The following is a 6,672-nucleotide window of genomic DNA, read 5'->3' as shown; positions in this document are numbered from 1 at the left end:
ACTTTATGGCAAACAAAATAAATGTGGTGATGCAAGTGGGACCATAAAAACATCTGGCCAGGAAAGCTCCTTTCTAGCAGGTTCCCTTCCTTCCCAAGCCTGCCATGAAGGAGTTCACACATCACTTGTTGCAAATGGTTTCTCTGTAGCTAAAACTGACTCATAAGGCAAATTGCTCTGTCTGGGGAGGAGGAGGTCAGAGGGCTGCATCTGTACTTGAGTGTGGTTCTGTGTGGGAGGCTTGGGGGGAGGCTTTAGTTGAGAAGAAGCCCAATTTAGAACACAACTAAAAACGAAAAATACACCTATTCGCTGAATTCCAGGTAAGGTTAAGGGGGAAGGTTGCCAGCCAATGCTGTCAGTGGTCTGTTTGCCTGCTTCTGGCCTTTTCTACCAAGCAGAAATTTATAGTGATTAATATGCAGTCTCTTCATTTGAATGGAATTTAAACAGCAGTTTTCTCTGGTGGTTTAATACATGTGAAATATTCTACTAAACTCTGGAATGTCGTGCTGCAGATGCATAAATCTATCCCCTTCCCTGTCTTCTCCTCACAAGAACATCAGACAACACCCCACACCTTTGAAAAGACAGAATGGTAAAACTGGTTTCATATAGTTCCTGTCTGAGAGGACACCATTCCTCAAACGTCCTGGATTTTAAATGTTTCTGATGCTCCCTGGGAAAATAAGTAGTAAAACAAGCTTGTGTGTATGTGAAACCAGTTACAGAAGTGAGTTGCCTACATATAAACAGTCTTAAAAGTGTGGGGGTTTTTCACATAATGAAGCCATTTCTGTTTGCTTTTAACATGGGAGCTGATGACCCTTTCCTGTTGGAAAGGTACAGCCAGTGTTTGGGAAGGTGGGGGACTCAGTGTTTCAGTAACTGAACAGCTTCAGTTCACTTCCTTTACCTGCTCTGGAAGGTGCTGACTTATCAGCAGGTTCAGGTCTTACTAACACCGTTGGGAATCCCTTGAGCTCAAAAGGAATATTTACATTTCTGACATCTCAAGAGCAGAGTAGGACACTGTTTCTGACGACAGCTGCACATCATATGTAAAATCCTAAACATTTCGTGAGTCCTGACCCCCATCTGGAAACAGGAGTCCTAAAAGTAAACAGTGAAATGACAGTTGAGATGATCAGCCACTTAGTAAAGATTTAAAAGTCTACCTTTACTGCTCCTGTTTCAAAACTTTGGTAGATGCTCAGAGTCTCTACATATTCTTTCCTCACAAAATTAAATTAGATATTAATTCAAACGCACCACAGACATTTGGTTTACCAAAGTTAGGTTTCATATGGAAACTTTGCTTTCATGGATGTTTATGACTCCCTAAGCAAGCAAATTCTCCTAAGATAATGCTAATTATCAGTGGAACCTATAGGAAAGTTCCTGTTTCCTGAAACCATATCTGATATCCTCATATCCCTTCCATTGATTTGCAGGAAATGGAAGGCATGGGCTTCAGCAGCAGCTCAAAGATGAGATGTACCACGTAGGCTTATGTCATATAGAAAAGGTTGGGCAGAAATTTAGGTTGTTCTTCAATCCTCATTTTCCTAGTTGTTGTTCAAGTGGATATTACCAACAAAACCTGGGATCCCTGGAAGCAGGAGCATAAATGCTATTACTAAAAATAAGGCTTTCATGGAGTTAAAATGGAAGCAAATCCATCTCATGTGTGATTTGAACTACTGGTAGCAGAATAAAAAGCCGTATAAAAAGCTGTGCTGTGGCTGCTGACATAAAAATGATCAGAGTTCAGAAATGTGCTCCTCTAATGTCGCCTTCATTAGAAAATAGGTGTATTGAGTTGCTTACTTGGAGACAGCATCTAGGTGGAGATACAGTTACTTGAAGATTTCAAATAAAATAGCAGATTTAGGGCAAGGAAAGGGTTGTCCAAAGCTCAAAGGGATGTGTTTACTTGAGGAAGGGGTCATATCATTAATTTAATTTAATTTAATTAATTTAATTTAATGAGGCAGAGGACACAGATGTTTCTCTATGTGGATGTATGACCTTGATCAATTAGCAACTCAGAAATCAGTTTCCCAGTTTGAAATGGAAGTATCTAGAACTCATTTAATCTGGAACGACTTAGGTCAAATATATGAAAGCCATTATATTCTGTTGCACAGTGGTTCAGTTGCACAACAGTTGGTAGAAGAGTTTTAAGTATTATTATTATTATTTTAATAGCACGCATAGTGCTGAGAAGAAAAGAAGCAGCATGCTACTTTTCTGGTCTATGAATTGTCCTAGGAAGTCAAGTCAACTTCTTTGTGGGAAAGATTGTTGGGGTGAGCTCTTCCTAAAAAACAGAACAGCTCAGACGAGAAAAAAAGTCATAAAGTACTGTCAACTTTAATTTGCAGTGAAAGAAAGATGGCAAATGGAGAACACAGCATAAAGGAAATTGGCTTCTTTCCATGATACTCTATGGCTTCCACTGTCCTGGAGTTGTGCAACTGGTTTTCTGAGCATGAAGCAGATGGGACACAACAGGCTTAATCTTGTTTTTGTCAATGTTGGTGACTCACCTGAGCTTTAATATGTGTGATTTGAAGCCCATGATTGAGCAGCAAGGACTGAGAGGACATGAGGAATGAGATACTCTGTAAGTCAGTGAATAGTCCAGCAAGGTTTGGTCCACAGCTGAGAGCCTGAGAAAACCAGCTCTTCTAATTTGGTGTCTTATCCAAGCTCATGGGTGTTTTCTTGGAACCTTTTTCCTGTATCATAGTGTGTTGGAAAGAACTGGTTTTGTGGTGAGGCAAGGGAGCATCTGGCAGGCAGTGAAGCTGGCAGCTAACCCTCAATGACTCAGAAGAAAGCTTCGTGTCCTGCCTTGATTTACTGCTAAATCATAGGCAATCGAGGTGGCTTTCAGTCCAATTACTAATGCTGGGCACACACAAACAGCATAAAGCTTGGGATGCAGCGACATCTTCCCAGTTTGAAACATTTCTATTTCTTGCCTGAACTGCACTTTGTGGGGGTAGCATTCTCCCTTACCTCCATCTTCTCTGCTTTTACTGCTGATTGGAAAGAGATTTTTGCAGGTGACTTTCTGCAAGGCAGGCCCAGTGCAGTGGACAGGAGCAGAAATAATGATCAAAGCAGGCTTGGTGCTCACAGATGGGTGTGTGCAAGCTTGGACTTGCAAGTACTTAGAACTGCCTTGGTGTATAGGCAAAGGCAAGCCAAAATATGCTCATTGTCTTATACACACACTGTGAGAAATTTAGCCCATTACTGTAAAAAAACCCCTATTCTTCATGAGATAACAGGGTTGTATTTCTTTTGCTTAAGCCTTGAACTCTTTAAGGGATCTAAAACATTCAAGTGTTTGGCAAAACTAAAATGCAATGAATGTTCTAGACTTGGCCTATTTTAGAACATAGATTTGCCAGATCTTTAGATTTTTTTCCTAAGAAAGTGCTGCTATTCAGGGTGTTTATCCAGAGCCTCATCCCCTATTTTTTTACTGACATTGGTGTGTGGCTCTTTGGGCTGTGCAGACAAAAGCCTGGAGAACATGAGTTCATTCAAGTGTGTAATACTCTGTGTCTCTGACTTTCTCCATTGCTGAGATCATCCAGATCCAGTTCTCCTCTCAAGAGATAATTGTTTTGCTTTTATCTCACTGTCAGTTTTGTCACAGGTTTTCCATTTTTTGTCATGGAAAGTTGCTATGAAAAGGTCTCAGAATGGCAATGCAAATATTGTAGTTCTTTCAGTAAGCCAAAAAATGAAGGGTTTTGTTGGTCGAAAAATGAATTTGTTTCTTTGTTTGCTTGTTTTTATTGTTCCAAACCTCTTCCCTGAGTTTCTCTTGAGCTCTTCAAGTGCAACGACTCTGTTCTTGGAAACATTAAGACACCATTATTGTAGAACTGTTTACCTCAAAGAACAGACATGCTTATGGTGTCCCTTTTCAATTCTCCCTTGCTGTTTGTTGGGACATCCTGCCATTTGGGCTCTTCTGGGCAGGTTGTTTATCTCTTACTTTGTCTTGCCATCAAAGAGTGAGCAAATACTTGGAGTTCTATAGCATCCAGAAGAAATAATAAATGTTTCTGGCCCTCTAAGTGTAATAATTTCCTTCATTCAAAGTGTGAGGAAAGCTTTAGAAGCTTCCAAGTGTTGGGTGGGAGGTTAAAATTTTAAGTAGCCAGGTTTACAGTTTTATACATCCATCAGTGAACATTATTTTCTGGCAATTGCAGATGCCTTGGGCAAGATTTTATCCCTCTCTTAAAGTCAGTGTGACAAGCCTGGATTTTTGGCCACTTGGTTTGTCACTTGACCCTTGACATATGTGAAAAATTACTATCCAAAATACCTCAGATGCATGAATCGGAAAAGATCTTGGTGTGAATATACACGGGTAAGTACATGAGTTCTTATGATCACCCAAACTGTTTCTGTTCAGCCAAGCTTAACAATCTTTTACCAAACTGAAAATAATCTACTTAAAACTCCAGAATGCAAATGACTGGAAAGGCAGTGAATGCAGACTGCAGGTCAGGAATGTCATTTTGTCTGTTGTTTTGTGCTTGGTATTCAACAAATGCAAATATCTGCAGGGCTTCAGCAGTCAGAGTTAATAACACAATGATGAGGCCTTATGATCTGAGTAAAATGGAAGTGACAGTAAATGAAGACAAAACCAACAAAATTCTTACCCTGCAAAAGCTGAGTCTATAGATGTCAGATGTTCTGGGACCACTGCATGCTCAGTGTGCAGCTCAGCGGTTTAGGATTGTGTTTTGGCACTGTGATGAACGTGCCGTTCTGAAATGTGAGCAGGAACAGATGTTTCCATTTTCAGGTGGCTCTGCTTGTCCAAGATCTATCCATAGACATGCAGAGATGCTTCCATTTAGCCCGCAGTTCATGGTGCACCTGACATTCCATGGAAGCACACACCTCTCCATACTAATCCCTGGGATAGCAGGAAGCAGGTCTTTGCTGAACTCACTGGGACTCTTTGATAAAGCCTTGCCTGACCTGCACGAGGAGGGAGTAGCTACCCATGACACCTGCCACCTCTGGAAAGCAGCACATGCTGAACCTTCTAAGGTATGTGAAGTATCACAAGACTCTGCAAGACTTCCTTTAGTTCTTAAAGCCCAAGACATTTGAACTGGGATTATGTGAAGAACTTTGATTTAATTTGGAAAACATGTCAGTTCCTTACTATTTTCCAATTTGGAGAAAGACCAAAAGTTAAAATTAGGAAGGCAATTACATCAAAACTTTAGTTGGCTTCTTATAGTATAGAGACCAGGCTAGTGGTCTTTGCACCTGGGTTAAGCTGGTAACTCCATGTGTCTCTATTCCTTCCATAGGGCTTCCATAACTATCACACAGCAACAGCTCTCAGCTTATTTTGGTTGGAGCCACATGCTCTGGCTGCTCTCAACCATCCTGAAAACTAGAGCTGTGCACAAGCAGATCAATACCCCCAAGCTGTGCCTTTTGAAGAGATTATTCAAAGGTTCTCTATGCATTGCAGCTACAGCAGAGATTGGCTCTATCTGGTAGCTTTATCCACCTGGACTTAATCACGACTGCCTGATATTGTGCTGATTTTCCCAGGGGACTGGTGCAGGTTGTGCTGAAGTGCATGTAGTCTCATATTTGCTATTATTGCAGCATCAGTATAGCCTCAAAAATAGTGCAGCTTTACTAGCATGTAAAGTGGGCCAGGATTATAAAGACTGAGGAGAGGCCTGAGGTATCTTTTTAACAGATCTGCTCAGATTTCTAGGATTCATCAAACATGAGCGTGTCCCAGAGAGGAAATAGAGGAAGACTGAAATTCCTGCTGGTGTGGACGATTAGCAGCACTTATATGGTTTTGATTAGTCTCTTTCCATTCAACACATGCATTGCTTGTTAATTCTCCGAGTGCATATGTATTCCTGCGGTGCCCAACCATGTCACTCCAGTGACTGCACAAATGCTTTAGGGCACAGCAGGCAGAAAACCAGCAGCTGAGATGCATCTCCAGTCCCAGTTATGTTCACCATGAAGAAATGCATTGCAAGGCTGTGTTAGTGATCAGGGGCTAAGGGGGATTTTTTAGGGATTAATTTAATAGGTACCAGCTTCAGAGTCAATACACGCACAGTTAATCCTTGGAACACATACTAAATATATTATGGTGACTTGAAGCAGTTCAAAGGTAAAAAGCATGAGGTTTTGGAGCCTGAGCAAGAGATCCCAGCAGATGGTCTGGTGCAGTGTCAGTTCTGCAGCTGTAACTGCAGGTTTTTGGTGTAATCCATTAACAGAGCTACATTTTTGTTTCACAAATTCATTAACTTGATCTTGAGTACAGAGCTGAGGAACTGGTGGATACTGAGGAGCAAGGTGGGCTGGTAGTATCTGAGCTTCACCCTCCCTGCTTGCTGCACACTGCAGTTCAAGCCTCCAGCAGCCTCTGTTGTTTCGGCTTGTCTTCCTGCCTTCTTTCTCAGTCATTGGCACTGAACTGGGAGAACTGCAGTCCTGTCACATGAACTAATGAGGGTTGCTTGGAACTGTCCTGCTCCCTGACCAGTTCAGGATTCTAAAATACTCAAGTTAGTGTGGACTGGGGGGTTTTTAACACGCGCCCACGGAGGTGTTGCAATTTGCCATTCGTAGTAT

General features: G+C 41.5%; 1 protein-coding gene across 2 annotated transcripts in view; it reads left to right on the top strand.

Moving 5' to 3' along the window:
* ARHGEF4 (Rho guanine nucleotide exchange factor 4) overlaps window positions 1–6,672 on the top strand; it is a 220,913-nt gene that overhangs the window by 30,130 nt on the left and 184,111 nt on the right. The window lies entirely within an intron of this gene.

This window comes from Corapipo altera, unplaced genomic scaffold (assembly GCF_003945725.1).
Source record: "Corapipo altera isolate COAL_440 unplaced genomic scaffold, ASM394572v1 175, whole genome shotgun sequence".
NCBI classification, from domain to species: Eukaryota; Metazoa; Chordata; class Aves; order Passeriformes; family Pipridae; genus Corapipo; species Corapipo altera.
Note: the sequence above shows the minus strand (reverse complement) of the source record. Positions and strands in the feature narration are given on the sequence as shown.